Source organism: Crocuta crocuta, unplaced genomic scaffold (assembly GCF_008692635.1).
Source record: "Crocuta crocuta isolate KB4526 unplaced genomic scaffold, BGI_CrCroc_1.0 scaffold28, whole genome shotgun sequence".
NCBI classification, from domain to species: Eukaryota; Metazoa; Chordata; class Mammalia; order Carnivora; family Hyaenidae; genus Crocuta; species Crocuta crocuta.
Genome location: NW_027533256.1, coordinates 772,363 through 787,899, shown reverse-complemented (window position 1 = coordinate 787,899; position 15,537 = coordinate 772,363). Strand labels below are relative to the sequence as shown.

At 47.2% G+C, this 15,537-nt stretch overlaps 1 protein-coding gene across 4 annotated transcripts in view; it reads left to right on the top strand.

Annotated features, from left to right (window-relative positions):
• The window catches only part of KCNMA1 (potassium calcium-activated channel subfamily M alpha 1), a 738,944-nt gene that overhangs the window by 468 nt on the left and 722,939 nt on the right, over nucleotides 1-15,537 (top strand). The gene's annotated exons all lie outside the window — the stretch shown is intronic.

Genomic DNA, 15,537 nt, shown 5'->3' with positions numbered 1-15,537 from the left:
GGTGGGCAGACTCTGGAAAACTGTTGGGGAGAGGAGTTCGCGGAGTCAGAAGGAAGGGGGAAGCCTTTGGACAGGGGAGAACATCTTTCGGACCAGGGAATCCCAAGGGAGGAACCTGGCCAAAGGGAGTGGGGGATCTCGGGGACAGCGAGGGAAAGTTGGGGAGATGCATCCCAGTTTCGGAGGCAGCCCACGGGGGCTGCCACTTTAGGAGTGTGGCAAGGGCGCACGTCTGATGTCACCTTCCTCTCCATCAGTGGAGATTCTCTGGGAACATACCCTCACCCCAAGTTCCTCAGCCTCTGTATTCTCGCCCCCCACGCCACCCCCTTTAGGTGCCCGGAAATGCCGCCAGCAGCGGGGGGCTGGAGGTCCCCCCGAGAGCCTCCGAGGCCGCGGCTTCGCCCGGAGCCTCCTCCCCAGCGCTTTTGAGGTGGCTGGATGTCGGCTTAAGCTATTCCTGGCGCAGAGACGCCCACCAGCACCGAAGCTCACTACACCTTAAGTATGGTTGCTAGGCTGACTGCCTGGCCTTCGCCGTGTCCCTAGAGATGCCCTCTTCCCTCCTCCTCCCCTCCGTCCTCCCCGCCAATGGCTGAAGGTGAGGGGCTGGGGCAGCTTTTCATAGAAAACTGCATAATAAGAGAGAGAGAGAGAACTGGAAAAAAGAGGGACCGAGCTGCTTTGTGTTTGAGTAAGTCCCACCCTAGGGGACTTGACAGCGCCAACATTTTCAGACGGAGGGGAGATCAAGGGGAATTGGCGAATATCGCAAGGTGGAGGCAGATCTTGGTCAGGATGTTCACACCTTTTTTCTTTCAAAGTGAATCCCAGGACCCCTCAAACTTCCATAGGGCTCGGCAACTTGTAGCAGTCTCCTTAGTTGCTATGGGGAATTGGGAAGCCAGGGGCTGTGGGTGAAACGCGAGGGTGAACCCAGGCTCTCTCTCCTGATCATTAATTATACACCGCGCTGGGTGCTGGAGCTGAGCTGAGTCTTGTGGTAGAACATTTGTGTTTTGGAAAGTACTGGTGTGTCGGAAATAAAAATAAAAGCCATCTCTCTCTTTTCCCACTTCTCGGGAGGCTTCCAGATGTTGGCCAGCCAGCTTTCTTTGGAGTTACCTCCTCTGCCATGGGGGGTTCTCCTTCCTTGTCCAGGTGGGAAATCTCCCACATTCCCGAGAAGCAAACAGGTTAAGCAAAATCTGAACCATGAGACCCGCCCTGACATGGTGCTTCTTCTGTAGCCTTTCTCTTTCCCATTTCTTTCTCTTTTTTTAATATTTATTTTTGGGAGAGTGCAAGTGGGGGAGGGGGAGAACGTGGGGGACAGAGGATCTATAGCGGGCTCTGAGCTCACAGCAGCCAGCCCGGTGTGGGGTTTGAACTCAGACCAGGAGATCATGACCTCAGCTGAAGTCGGTCGGAGGATCAACCCACTGAGCTGCCCAAGTGCCCCTTATCTGTTTCTTAAGCTTCTTGATCACACATCCCCTCATCTCATCTCCTCCTTCTCTCACAGTCTTCTGTCTTGGAGGGTTTTTCCGTTTCTTTGTTGTTTTCCTTTATCGAGAGTCGGTGTCTGTGCGTAAAATGTTTTCTAGACTATGTGGTTTTGGTGAAGTTTTGAACAGCTTCCTCATCCTTAAGAAAGTGGGCCTTCTTGATCAGAGTGAAAAGTTTTTCAGTGAGTCAAAATAAGTTTTAGTGTTTTTGTGATCCTGGGATTTTAAGCGCGGCTGCCGAGTCCTTTTATGCTAGGGGTTCACGGATGCCACTGTGGTACCTGTGATGAAACGCTAATTGGATGGCTCACATAAAGAATGTCTTTCATAAATGATGACCAAGCGTAACTTCTGTCGGTTGTTAAAAAAAAGAACGTTTTTGGCAACGTTCACAAGGCAAAACAATCCCTATGTGTATTAGGCTCTGTTTTGTAGCTCTAAGACCTGCTGAATTGACGTCACTGGGAGTTTCTACAAAAAAATCAACCTGGGGTGAGAGAGGCTTGCAGTTGGGTGGGAGGATGTGAGGCTAACAGAGGATGGAGTCAGGTCACTTTTGATCCTATCAGAGTCCACTGTAAAACATTCCCAGAGTTACTTACTAACTGCCCCTTGATTTGCTCACAAACCATGTGTAGCTGGCTCATTACACCCATCAATAGTAACTTAGGCCTCTTCTAAGCCTTACTTTCTACCCCTGAGGTCTGTATTTTTACTGCCATTATGGCTTCTTGTCTTTCATTCTTTTTTGCTTTCCAAGTATTTGGTAGTTATCGAGATGCTGTACAGAAGAACGCATTTGGCCTAAGTTTGGAATGATTAGTTTAGCGCGGGGCTTCCCGAGCAAACGTAGACTGCTTTTGCATCGAATTCTGTCGGCCCTCAAATGTGCCCACCCTCACCCTCATTCAGTCCCAGCAGAGTTTGACCAGGAGCTGGGGTCCCGTGGAGGCTTGGTTTTTTAGCCTCTGAAATTCCACGGGAGGCAAATTTCAGCAGGGCACTGTGACATCACAAGTATTTGGCCCCTGGGATGGCACCGTCCTTTTTGATCAAAGGAACGTGAGACTATAGATGTGTCTCCCAGGGCATCTCATGATTTGTACCTTTGGCCTCTGAATCATACATGGTGAGTGACTTTACTATTTTGAAAAGAATGGCGTGTGGATTTTTAAATCTTTTTTTAGGAAATGAGAGAACTAATCACGTTGCCCCCTGTTGGGAACTTGGGCACAATCATCCGGTACTGTGTTCTTTGCTATACTTTTTCACATCATTGTTTTTTTCTCTGTTGGGTTTCATCAGAGCTCTGTGTTCACTAGGCTGTGATGTTTTGAGGTCCAATCCCGTTGCAGACTGTAGTGAACAGCGAGCAGCTCAGGCAGCCTGGATAAGGCCATGACCTTGAAGAAGTCATTTAACATCTCTGGTCTCTTCTTCCGTGTGTTTAAAACGTGGAGATTGAATTCTGTGACTTCTGATGCCCTTTCCTGCCCCGTGACTCGGTGTCAGAGGTTGGAAGGAGTTGAGAAACTATGGGTAAAGTTTCTAGCTCAGAATGTGTTTTGTAATTTTCTGGCAAGTTCTTTAGGAATTCAGCCTTGGAGTGCCTCTGTGTGTTTCCTCTTCCAGTACACAGGCTGCTTCTCTTCAGATTAGTCTGGGGATACCGAGGCCAGCTTTCGATGGAGCTGTGGCTTGCTGGGGGACCTGGATGTGGCCAGGCAGGGGCTCTCACCTGCTCTCAGTTTGAATTCTCCTCCCTGTAGAAGTCAGGCTTGATCGAGCCTGGTCTGCATGTAATGAATTATTGAGGTATTGTCTCCATGGCTGTGTCTGAGAAAACAACATGTTGTCTCTGTCAGGTTCGTGACTGATATAAACATCAGATCCCGTTATGGCTTGGTAATTACCCAGGGTCTGGCCCGATGCATCCAATCAGGCACTGAGCTTCAGGGCCTCAGAATTCTTGATTCCGTATCAGACCTGCTGCCTCGTGTCATCTTGGGGATTGCCTGCATTGGACGACCTTCAGGTAATTCTCTTTGATCAGGTCACTTAGGTTGGCCTTGGAGAAGCTCTCAGGTCCCAGTCACGGGGGAGTTATAGCTGACCTTCCCTCGTGTAGAGAGATTTTGCAGCTCGTTCCTGGCTGTCTTTGTGGAAATGCACACTTCAGTGGAGATTCGGCAGTCAGACCCAAGTGCGAATCCTGGATCTTATTAGCAGGCGTCTTTGGCTGGTAGCCATATCGCGCCTTGGGTTCTTTGTCTATAAAAAGAGCATAACGATGCTTACTTTGTAGGATGCTGCTGAGGACTAGCAATAATGGGTATACAGGACCCAGCAAATGCCTGGCACTAAGCTGGCTTCCTGTAAATAGCTCCACAAAGTGGTGAGTTTGTTTTCTCTTTGATTCCTTAAGTGTTTGGCCCCAGAGGCGCACAGACTACAACAAATAGAACTTGTGAGCCCGAAGGAACCTCTAGACTCTGAAGTCTACTGTCCTTGGGTCAAACGACCGGCTAGGGTCACACTGAGATTTGGGCTCTTGGCTCTTGCCTGTGGTTAGACTGGAAGATTGGGGAGGGCAGCCAGGGAAGGGTCCGCGGGTGAGGACCTGGGAGGACGCCTGCTGTGTAGACGGTGGGGATGTCCGTGGACAGGCGTTGACGTGGGGTTCCGGGAATGATAGACTGAGAGGGTGTGAAGTGTTTGGTAGGAGGGCAGGGCTGGCCGTTGAGAAGGGAGGACTTCCGTCCCTGTTACCCCAGTCCAGAGCTCTTATACCTGATCCCCTGACAGTGCCACCTTGTCCTTGCACTTATCTTGTGGAAAACCTGAGTCGTTGCGTACCTGAGCGCCCCCTTGGAGAATTGCATCCCAGGCGGGGAGAAGTCCTCTAGTAGAGAAACTGGTCAAACTGCTCTTAACTGGCCTCACTTCTAGCAGCCTCGTGGAGCTGCCAAGACTGCTGTGTAGTACTGGAGTCTGCCTGTGACCTTGGCAAGGACTTGACTGCTCTGTGCCTCAGTTTCCTCGTCTGCAAATTGGGGATTGTAATAGAGCACAGCCCTGTGGAGTAAGTGCTCTCTTTAGCCCTATTTTGTAGACTTTCTTAGGAGGACACTGGTGAGGTCCTAGAGCCTTGAGCTGACTGTGTCCAGGTGCCCTGGGGACTTATCCAAACACACATAAGGAGGAATGAGCTGCCCTAACTTTTGGTCTGGGGCAGAAAGAATTCCTCGGCTAAGGCCCAGTGAACCCCTGCTTTGCCTTGCCCCTGTCCTCTTTCCTGGATGGGGACATTCACTGGGTGCCTGGTAGCCGGGAGTAAGTGCTTGCTTTGGGCCCCTCTCTCTGTCTCACCGGGGCAGGAGAAGCGTGCTGCTGAAATCCGCTGGCACTGGATTGCAGTGCCAGGACCTCTTCCCCAAAGTGGGCAGCAGGGGGGCCCCAGCTCACAGGGCAGTTGGCCATATGCTAACTTTTGAATCACAGCAGCCAACGCCACCATCTTGGGACTTCAGAGCTGTGGATCTGTGGGGGGCCCCTCTGTGGCTCCGGTGGAAAGGGCAGTGTCTGTGCAGTGATTCTGAGTTCCTGGGCTGTGCGGGGGAATACTGGCCTTCATGGAGACGTGTCTGGGGGTTGGGCGAGGTCAGGCCTCCTGCAGGACCTCTGAGATTCCACAGCCTTTCTGTGCGCCTCAGGGAGCAGATCAAAAGTGCCTCCTTTTTTGAAATGCTTCTTAAGTAGGTGGAATCCTGGCCCTGGGGCGGTGGTGTCTTAGCATTCTGGGTAGAAGTCTCAAGGAATGTTCAGTTGGGATATCAGATCTCTGCTCCCAAGGGCTGGAGAGAGTGTCTGGTCCCGGGGCTTCTCACGTGCTAATATGCATATGAATCACCTGGGGGAGCCATTAAAATGCAGCTTGTGATTCATAACAGAAGGTCCAGGGTCGGGCCTGAGATTCTGCACATCTGACAAGGCCCCAGAGATAGGGGGATGCCTATGCTATGCAGGTCACACTTCGAGTAGTAAAGATCTGGACCGTTCCCCACCCTCTAGCCAGTCCCTCCCTGAAAAATACCTATTTTAAAATATGGAAATTGCCAGCTCTTCAGCGGTGGGGAGGGACGAGTGGAGGAAGGTTCCCTGTGCCAGGACAGCCAGGTGGGAAAGACTCCACTCAGGCCCCTTAGGGCCGCTCTGGTTCAGCCTGGGCCCCGACTGCTAACGCTGCCTGTTGGGGTGTCTGCTCCCCCGGAACCCACCAGTGCTGTGGGTGGGGGGTTGGGTGGTGGTGGGCAGAACAGCGGTCCCCAGATGTGCAGGGTACGGTGTGTGCGCTCCCCGCCTGTCAGTGTGCGGGTTCTCCTTCGCGCCAGTTGGTCACACTGCAAGGGGCGAGGCTTCTCGAGGTCCAGGATGGCAAGTCTGCCAAACCACCTTCTTGCAAAATTAAAGGCTGGTGGTGTAGCCAGGGCTGCGCTGTGGTGATGCTCCAGGAAGCCAGCTGCTGGCCGCTCCCTCCGGAGTGTTTGAAGTCCGAGGACGGCAAGGCTGCCAGCTCGATTTTCCGCGGGGACCTGGGTGGGCCCTCCCAGATGGAGGGTTCAGCTTCAAAGGGTTGGACTCCAGAGCGATGCTGAGCGTGGGGAGATGGGTGGCCTGGCTGTGCACCCTGCCGCTGCTCTTCTCAGGGATTCCGGCAGGGCACATTGGAAGGAGTGCCTTTGTCACCCTAGCATATATGAGGGTGGTTTGCAGCTCACACCGCCAGGGACTTCCTCCCCGAGCTGTGCTGTTGATGTGGTTGCATTGTCAATGAGGAGCAGCCAGAGCAAGCTCTTAGCCACGGGCATCTTTGGCAGCCGGAACGAAGAACGGCTTAGCACAGTGTCAAGCACACAGTAGGGCCTCTGATGAATGTTATGGTTACGATTGTTGTTGTTGGTTTTGCTTTTACTGCTAGCGAGCACATACTCTGTGCCGCAAACTGGGCTGGGTGCTAGGGGAAAAATAAGACCCAGTTGTGACTTTTTAAAATGTTTATTTATTTTAGAGAGAGAGAGAGAGACAGAGCATGGGGGAGAGGGGCGAAGAGAGAGAGAGAGAGAGAGAGAGAAACACACACACACACACACACACACACACACACACACACGCAGAATCTGAAGCAAGCTCCAGGATCTCAGCTGTCAGCACAGAGCCTGACATGGGGCTTGAACCCATGAACCGTGAGATCATGACCTGAGCAGAAGTTGGATGCTTAACTGACTGAGCCACCCAGGCCCCCCTTTTATTTTATTTATTTAATTTTATTTATTTATTTATAATTTTTTTAAATAGCNTGATCCATTCTTCCGTTGATGGACACTTAGGCTCTTTCCATATTTTGGCTGTTGTTGAGAGTGCTGCTATGAACATTGGGGTACATGTGCCAGGCCCCCCTTTTAATGTTTATTTTTGAGAGAGAGAGACAGAGTATGAGAAGGGGAGGGGCAGAGAAAGAGGGAGACACAGAATCTGAAGCAGGCTCCAGACTCTGAGCTGTCAGCACAGAGCCGGACGCGGGGCTCGAACTCATGAACAATGAGATCGTGACCTGAGCCAAAGTCAGTTGCTTAACTTACTGAGCCACTCAGGCGCCTCCTCCCACCCCCCAGTTGTGACTTTTATTTGATAGGGTGAGAGGGGAGAAACCAGTTATCTTCTTGTGGGGTATGCAATATCTGGTCTCTGAGTTTCCTGCCCACCCCCCCAGGGCAGGAACCGAGTCATTTAAATATATGTTGGAAGGGCCCTTTCCACCTGGGGATAGCTGGGGGCCAGGTGGGAGTATAGTAGGCGTAAATACGTTTTGCTGCTCTTTTCTGGGTAATTTGTTAGGAGCTGTGGAGAAAGTCTGGGTGAAAGGGATGGGCTTGATTTGGTGACACGATGTTTGAGTCATTCTTGGCTTTCTGTTATTCATGCTACCCAGGTCTCTCTCGGACAGTGGATAACAAGGACTTAGTTCATGACGAGCAGCTGTCTGTGAGGTGGGTGAGTCAGGCAGGGGACAGGAGGGCAGCTTGGAAAGAATGGAAGATGGAACTTGCTTTGTTTTGAGCATTATTTGGTGATTGTCTTTGTCTAACTGCCAATTTAGAAATGTAATTGATACTCCAGGTCCAGAGTGGATGTACTTAACATCCTCATCTCCCCATAAGGTCTCATTACCTGTATGACGAATGCTTCTTTACACGGCCAAATGCGAAATTATTTAAGACCTCTCATTTACTTTGTGTTCCGTGTGCTGTTTCATTGACCTCCCTACCACGTTTTCGGAGGGACCCAGATTTGGTTTACTCTGGACACGTGAAAGCTAATTAGCAGAAATGCCTGTTTTCCTTTCTTCTCTCTTTCCTTCTGCTTTTCACCCTTTACTTCTTTTCCTTCTTCCGTAGTTACTCTTGCTTAGTCTGGGAGCGGAGAGACTAAAGTTGGCAGGGAGTGGACAACAGACAGGGACTTGGGCTTGCTAGTTGAGAAGCACGTGGCATTAGGAAGTCACAGAGGTAGAGGGGAGATTAGGGGCTTGGGTTCTACTTCTTCCCCTGTGCCAGTGCTGGGAGCCCTGTGCCCTCTCATCACTGGGGATGGGGGTGTTCATGATCCCCGAGGCCACTGTTTCATGGAGGACAAGCCCACTTTAGAATGAGTGCCAAGAAAGATCTTTCTCCTGGCACTAGCCCCTGTTTGCTTCTGGTCTGTTTCCATGACACACTGAGCAAATCTTGGTGGGGACTAGATTCTAACTCCAGCCCAGGAAGGCCCGGAGCTGGGTGGTGGTCAATGTCAGCAATGTGTGGAGGGTAGAACGCCCACGAGGTGCGTTGCTCCTGTGCAGACCACTTTCTTTCTCTCTTCATGACATCCTGGTGTCCTTCGCCTGGGGTGGGGAGGTTGTTCCTTGTCCTCGTCCCCATAGTTTGGGAAATGGGCCATTTTGGCTGTTGGTTCTGATCGTTTGCCCTCCAGGATGTGTCTGGTCTTGTCGGGAGCTGTGGGTGGAGGTTTTGGCTGTCCCTGGGCCGTCACGTTGCCTCTTTGTCGATGGTCCATGCACTGTGTTCCAGAGTTGAGCTTCCTTCATAGTTCAGTGCTGGTCTTGGCTGGGAGCAGATGTGAATCCGGGGCTGTGCTGAGAATCCAGCTGTAGAGTGGTAAGAAGCCGGCGTTGGACTCCGCTTTCTAGGTGTCGGCTGTCCCCAAAGGACAGAGGACAGATAGTGACCTGGGGGCTCTTCTTGCGCCGTTTAAGTAGAGCTGCTTCCTAGAATCAAGGGTTGTGCCTCCCAACTGCGCATCTCACATCTCTTCTCTAGGCTTCCGTATACCACTTCTGCCATTCCCCCGAGTCCGTGGAACAGAGAGAAACCAGAAAAGGAAGGAGAACATGCAAGAGGAGAAGGTGAGGGAGAGTAGGGGGAAGAAGGAGATGTTCACACAAAGAAAAATAGTTTCTCCTCTGGGAGCTGGAGGTTGAGTAAATATATAATTGGATGGATTTTGTTTTTAGTTCCTGCACCTTTGTCTTAATGAGTAAGCCATGACAAGTGACCTCACCCCCAAAGAGTGAAGTGTTATATAAAGACCCAGAGAAAGAGTGTTTTCGCTTTGGGAAGATTTTGGCTATTCCAGTGAGAAGTATTGTCTGGTTAACTGACAGCATGGGGCCTGGGTGGCCCGTGGCCCAGATCCTGGGAGTCACAAGGCCCGGAGAGGGGCGGGGGGCTTCTCTACATACCCGTTTCACAGAAGCAGAGTTCTGCCCCTCCTCAGGAACAGTTGCTACATTAATTTGTTTTCCTTTTATGTGACTTGGGAGTATAGACCCTTTATAGCTCTGGAAGGGGGAAAAGTGGGCATTTAATGATAATCAAGTAGAGAACTCAGAGAAAGGGCTCTCAGGCTTGGAAGAAGGTTTGGAAGATGACAGGGTTTATCCAAGTGCTAGAGAGCTTCATGACCAGTATTAGCTGGCTACAGCTTTATATACATTTTTTTCCTTTGTGTACCTGGGAGTACTTTCCTTATAGTGTTTAAAGGAATTGTTTTAGCAACCCATGCATCATGGTCTTTTACCCTGTGGATTGGTCAGCCGCAACTGATCAGGTGTAAGATTCTTTTTTTTTTTTAATGTTTTATTTATTTCTGAGAGAGAGAGAGAGACAGACAGACAGCATGAGCAGGGGAGGGTCAGAGAGAGAGGGAGACACAATCTGAAACAGGCTCCAGGCTCTGAGCTGGCAGTCAGCACAGAGCCCGGCGCGGGACTTGAACCCACGAACCGTGAGATCATGACCTGAGCCGAAGTTGGATGCTTAACCGACTGAGCCACCCAGGTGCCCCGATCAGGTGTAAGATTCTTGATGGGTATAGGAATGGTCTTTATAGGTGAACCCACAGGAGAAGGCGGTGGTTTGCCTCAGTGGTAAACATGGCATCCTTTCCTTAAGCCCGGTTGCTACCCTTTTTTCCTTACAAGATTTCTTTTTTTTTAAAAAAACTAGTATAGTAGTATATTAGTTTCAGATGTACACATGATAATTTGATATTTGTTTATATTGTGAAATGATCATCACAATAAGCCTAGTTAATATGTCACCTTATAGAGTTACAGACCACTTTTTCTTGTTCTGAGATCTTTTAAGATCTACTCTTTTAACAACTTTTGAGTATGCAGTACAGTAGTATTAATTATAGTTGCTTTGCTACACATTACACCTCCATGACTTATTGATTTTATAAATGGAAGTTTGTATCTTTTGACTCCTTTTACCTCATTGCACTCCCAGCCTTGGTGACTACCAGTCTGTTCTCTGTATCTTTGAGCTTGTTTTTTTTTTTTCTCCTTTCTATTTAGTTTACACATATAATTGAGATCATATGGTATTTCTCTTTCACTGTCTGACTTATTTTAATTAGCATAGTGCCCTCAATAACATCCATGTTGTGACAAATGGCAAGATTTCATTCTTTTTTTTATGGTTAAATGATACTTCATTGTCTGTCTTCCTATCTATCTATCTATCTATCTATCTATCTATCTATCTATCTATCTAAAATCACATTTTCCTTATCCATTCCTCCATCGGTGGACACTTAGGTTGTTTTCATGTTTTGGGTCTTGTAATTAATGCTACAGTGAACGTGGGTGCGCAGATACCTTTTTGAGTTAGTGTTTTTGGTTTCTTTGGATAAACGCCCCGAAGTGGAATTGCTGCATCATGTGGTAGTTCTATTTTTAATATTTTGAGGAATCTCCATACTGTTCTCCACAGTGGCTGCACCCGTTTACATTCCCACCAACAGTGCATGAGGGTTCCCTTTTCTCCACATCCTCAAGAGCATTCATTTCTTGTCCTTTTGATAGTAGTCGTTCTGACAGGTGTGAGGTGGTATCTCCTTGTGGTTTTGATTTGGATTTCCCTGATGATGGGTGATGGTGAGCACCTTTTCATGTATCTGTTGGCCATCTGGATGCCTTCTTTGGAGAAGTGTCTATTCAGAGCTTGTGCCCATATTTTAAATTGGATTGTTTTTGTTTTTCTTTCATTATTGAGTTACATAAGTTCTTTATGTATTTTGGATATTAATCCCTCATGAAATACATGATTTCCAAATATTTTCTCCCATTCAGTCTTTTCATTTTGTTGATGGTTTCCTTTGTTGTGCAAAGGTTTTTTTTGTTTTTTGGTTTTTTTTAGTTTGATGTAGTTCCACTTGTTTATTTTTGCTTTTGTTACCTTTGTTTTTAGTGTCAAATCTGATACATCATAGCCAGGACCAATGTCAAGGCCAAGGTCAAGCCAGGACCAATGTGTTTTATGGTTTCAAGTCTTACATTCAAGTCTTTTATCCATCCATAAGTTTCTCTCTTTAACTGCAGTGTTTTATACTTTTGTCCTAATCCTAAAGGCAATATATATTCATTGTAGAAATGCACAGAGAGGCATTAGGAAAAAAAAAAAAAAGGAGACCTCACACCTACTAGAGTGGCTACTATATATATAAAAGCCCAGAAAATAATAAGTGTTGGGTAAGCTGTGAAAATTTGGAATCCTTGTACACTTTTGATGGAAATATAAAATGATGCAGTCACTGTGGAAAAAAGCATGGTGGTTCCTCAAAAAAAATTAAAAATTGCATTGCCATGTGATTCAGCAATTCCACTTCTGGGTACGTGTTCAAAAGAAGATATGTGCACACCCATGTTCAGAGCAGCATAAAAGCCAAAAGATGGAAGCCACCCAAGTGTTGACTGACAGATGAATGAATCAACACAGTGTGGTCTATACATGCAGTGGAGTATCATGCAGCCTTATAAAGGAAGGAGATTCTAAAACCTGCTACAACGTGGCTGAGCCTTGAAAATGTTATGCTATGTGAAAGGGGCCAGACACAAACGGACAGATACTGTATGATTCCACTTTATGAAGTACCCAGAATAGTCAAGGTTGTAAAGACAGAAGTCGAGTGGCACTTACCAGAGGCTATAGGGAGGAGGGCAGTGTGGGCAATGGGGAGTTGTTTAATGGGCACCAAGTTTTAGCTTTGCATGATGAAAACATTCTACATGACAATGTGAATATACTTAATACTACTAACCTGCACTCTTAAAAATGGTTAAGAACGTTAAGTTCTATGTTAGGCCTATTTTACCATAAAATTATAAAAAGGAAAAAAATTACTCCAAATCCTCTCCCTGGAGATGACCCCCATTATATTTGGGTACATTTTCTTCCCAGACACATTCTCCACCGTGGTGCTCATGTTCCTCATTGGGGCGGCTAGTAATTTTCCTCTAAGGGTTGGTAAGTGGGAGTCCCATGAGAAGTACCCAGCCTGGCCTTTTTTGCTTGCAGTGGGGTCCACACTGACAGCAGAGCGGACGGAACAGCCGTTCCTCTGCCTGTGGAGTCTGGTTTGATGGTGTCTGTTCTGAGTGTGAAGGTATAGGACTGCTGGATTTTTTAAATTTATTTTTGAGAGGCAGAGAGAGATAGAGTATGAGTGGGGCAGGGTCAGAGAGAGAAGGAGACACAGAATCCAAAGCAGGCTCCAGGCTCTGCACTGTCAGCACAGAGCCCGACACAGGGCTCGAACCCACCAGCAGTGAGATCATGACCTGAGCTGAAGTCAGGACGCTCAACTGACTGAGCCACTGAGGTGCCTCTGGAGTTTTGATTTTGACACACGAATGGCTCTGGTGTCTTAGGCAAATCATTGTTCTCCGTTTTCCTGTGTAACATGTTCTCGGATTCAGTGACTTCATTAGATAGCCATTTCTTCAGTCGAATGCTAACGTTAATCATTTGTACCGGGTAAAAAACCCAATGGCAAATCGTTTAAGGCAAATGGGCAGTTCTGGTTCTATTATAAATCACAAGAGTGAAATCTGGCTGATGTGTCCCCGAAACGTCAATATTGACTTTGATGAGATGGCATCTTTAAGAAGTACAATCTGAGGACAGAGGCCCTTTTGGAAATATCATCAAACTCGTCATTTAAAAAAAAAAAGCCTCAGAAATAGGTTTTTATGACTCTTCTCTTACTTTGAAGGAAATGACCACATCACTATTGAGGTTTTAGTTTTAATTCTTGGGGTGGAGGCGGGGTTGAAAACATCTTAGATTATAGACTGTAAGTAGTGTGCCATGATAGGCTGGCTTGGTTGAGGTCAGGTATAAAAAGAAACATCTCATTAAAGAGGAGGTCACACAAATCAACCTACTTTGATGCTTTTCCTTGACTTGCCCCGGAAGGCAGCCCCGGAGCGAGCATGTTCATCTGGGCTCTGTTCCACGGAGCATTTCAGCTGCGAGAAGTAGGGATGCGAGCTTCTGTGGCAAGGGAGCGAGTGTTGAAGAGATGATCTCCACACACTCAATAACATCTGAAATAAAACCCCCCACCCCCATCCCCAAATCGTAAACAACCAGTGCATCAGAACATACTGAATAGTCTTAGGTTACATGACATCAATTAGATCATGCTACAGGGGTCACGTATTACATTTTAACCTGTCACAGATATATTACATGAGCACTTTGCAGATCCGCAGCCTACCTGGCAGCTTTGGGGTATTATCGAGTGCACTGGTGATTGTGTGGGACTTGACGAAGCCCAGACGAAAATACTTCTGCAGATTTTTCTGTATTGTCGTTCATGCTCTCATGAAGGGGTGTTCACATCCTGCAAATATTTCTTACGGAATAAACCAAAAATTCAGACAGCCGTTATTGTACCTGTTGGACTGAATGGTTGATTTATGGCCGTGAACCAGGTATGACAGAGATTCTTAAAACTCTGGAAACCTTTTCGTTTTCCAGTGATAGGCAGTGCAAGAGCTATATTTTTAATTGGTCCCTTCTTTTAAGTCAGGAGCTGAAATGTTATCATGCAAATCTCTCCTGAGTTGCATGGAAACTAATAAAATCACAAAGGTTTCTATTTGTACTCTATGAACACAGACTATAATGAAGCTGAAACAGCGATCTCCAGGGGATGATGCTATTTAAATGCTAGGCAGGGCTTTGCAACGACTCTAATGGTGAAGAGAGAAACGAGCGAGGCAGCAGCGCCGGTTCTTTCCTCCCCACCTCTCAGTGCCTGTTCACCCACGCTCCTCTTTACTTCCTGACCTCCCAAAGAATTAACTTAGAACAAAGCCCTCTAATCTCTAGTACATCCTGTCTGCTACCTGTTGTAGGAAACAGCAGTGGATTCTCAGATATTCTCTCTTAGCCATTTTCTCTTCCTCCTCAGACATCACAGTGATCCCTACACTTAAACTGGTGCTTTTGTTTTGGGAAGTCTGTGTGAACTGGAGTAACTGACTTCTTCGGGGAAAAATTTGATAACTTTTTTTGGAGTAGTTACTATGCATCAAGCATTGTCTTAAGCTCCTTATGTTTATTATGTTATTTACCTTTCAAAACAGTCCTATGGGAGCACTCGGTTGGTTGAGCACCCGACCCTTGATTTGTGCTCAGGTCATGGTCTCATGGTTTGTAAGATCAAGTCCTGTGTTAGGCTCTGCACTGAGCATGGAGACTGCTTGGGATTCTCTCTCTCTCTCTCTCTCTCTCTCTCTCTCTGCTCCTATCTGCCTCATGTTCTTGTGCTCATTCTCTTGCAAAGTAAATAAACTTAAAAAAAAAAACAACCCAGTCCTGTGAAGTAAGCATGTTTATAATCCCCATTTTGTAGATCAGCACACTGAGGCATAGAGAATGTGTGTGAGTTTGGATAACAGACGTTGAGTCCTAACTATGCGTCTGGTGGTTTCTAAACTCTGCGCGCGTGATCTGATTTAATCCTCACAACACCCCAGTGTAATAAGTGGTATTGTCATCACCTTGCAGGTTAGGAAACTGAGGCACAGAGAGCAGAGTAATTTGTGAGGGGCCGAGCCAGGTTTAAGTCCTGGCAGGCAGGCAATGGTCCCCGCATGTCTGAGACTTGCACTGTGCACATACAGGTATACCTTCTGTAGTGGTAGGTTGGCTCTGCTCAGCTCATCTGTGCCACAGAGTGAGGGAAAACATGAGGGCGTAGATAGATAGGACTGAAGAGAAGAGTTGGTGTGTGGAGACTCATATACCACCCCTGGATGAGGTGTGAGACCCTTTGCACAAATTCAGAGAGTTCTGTACTATGAAGCTGACATGAACCTTAAAGATTATCTAGTCCTTTAAATCTAAGTCTTGTTTTTCTTGGCTGGAACAGGTGTGCTGTGTGCAGTTGTACAGGTTGCTCACTGCACAACTTCAGGGCTGCTATGATTTTCATATCCAGTAATACATAATTAGACTTTATGAACTATGGCACATGTGCCTTACATTTCTCTATGTTGTGGGGAATTTGGAGGCACAGAATAAATATGGAGTGTTTTTCTGAGTATCAGTCTTCCTTTAAGTTTTGAATAAAACCACTATTTTTTTTTTTTTTTTTTTTTTTTAATTAGGTTTTA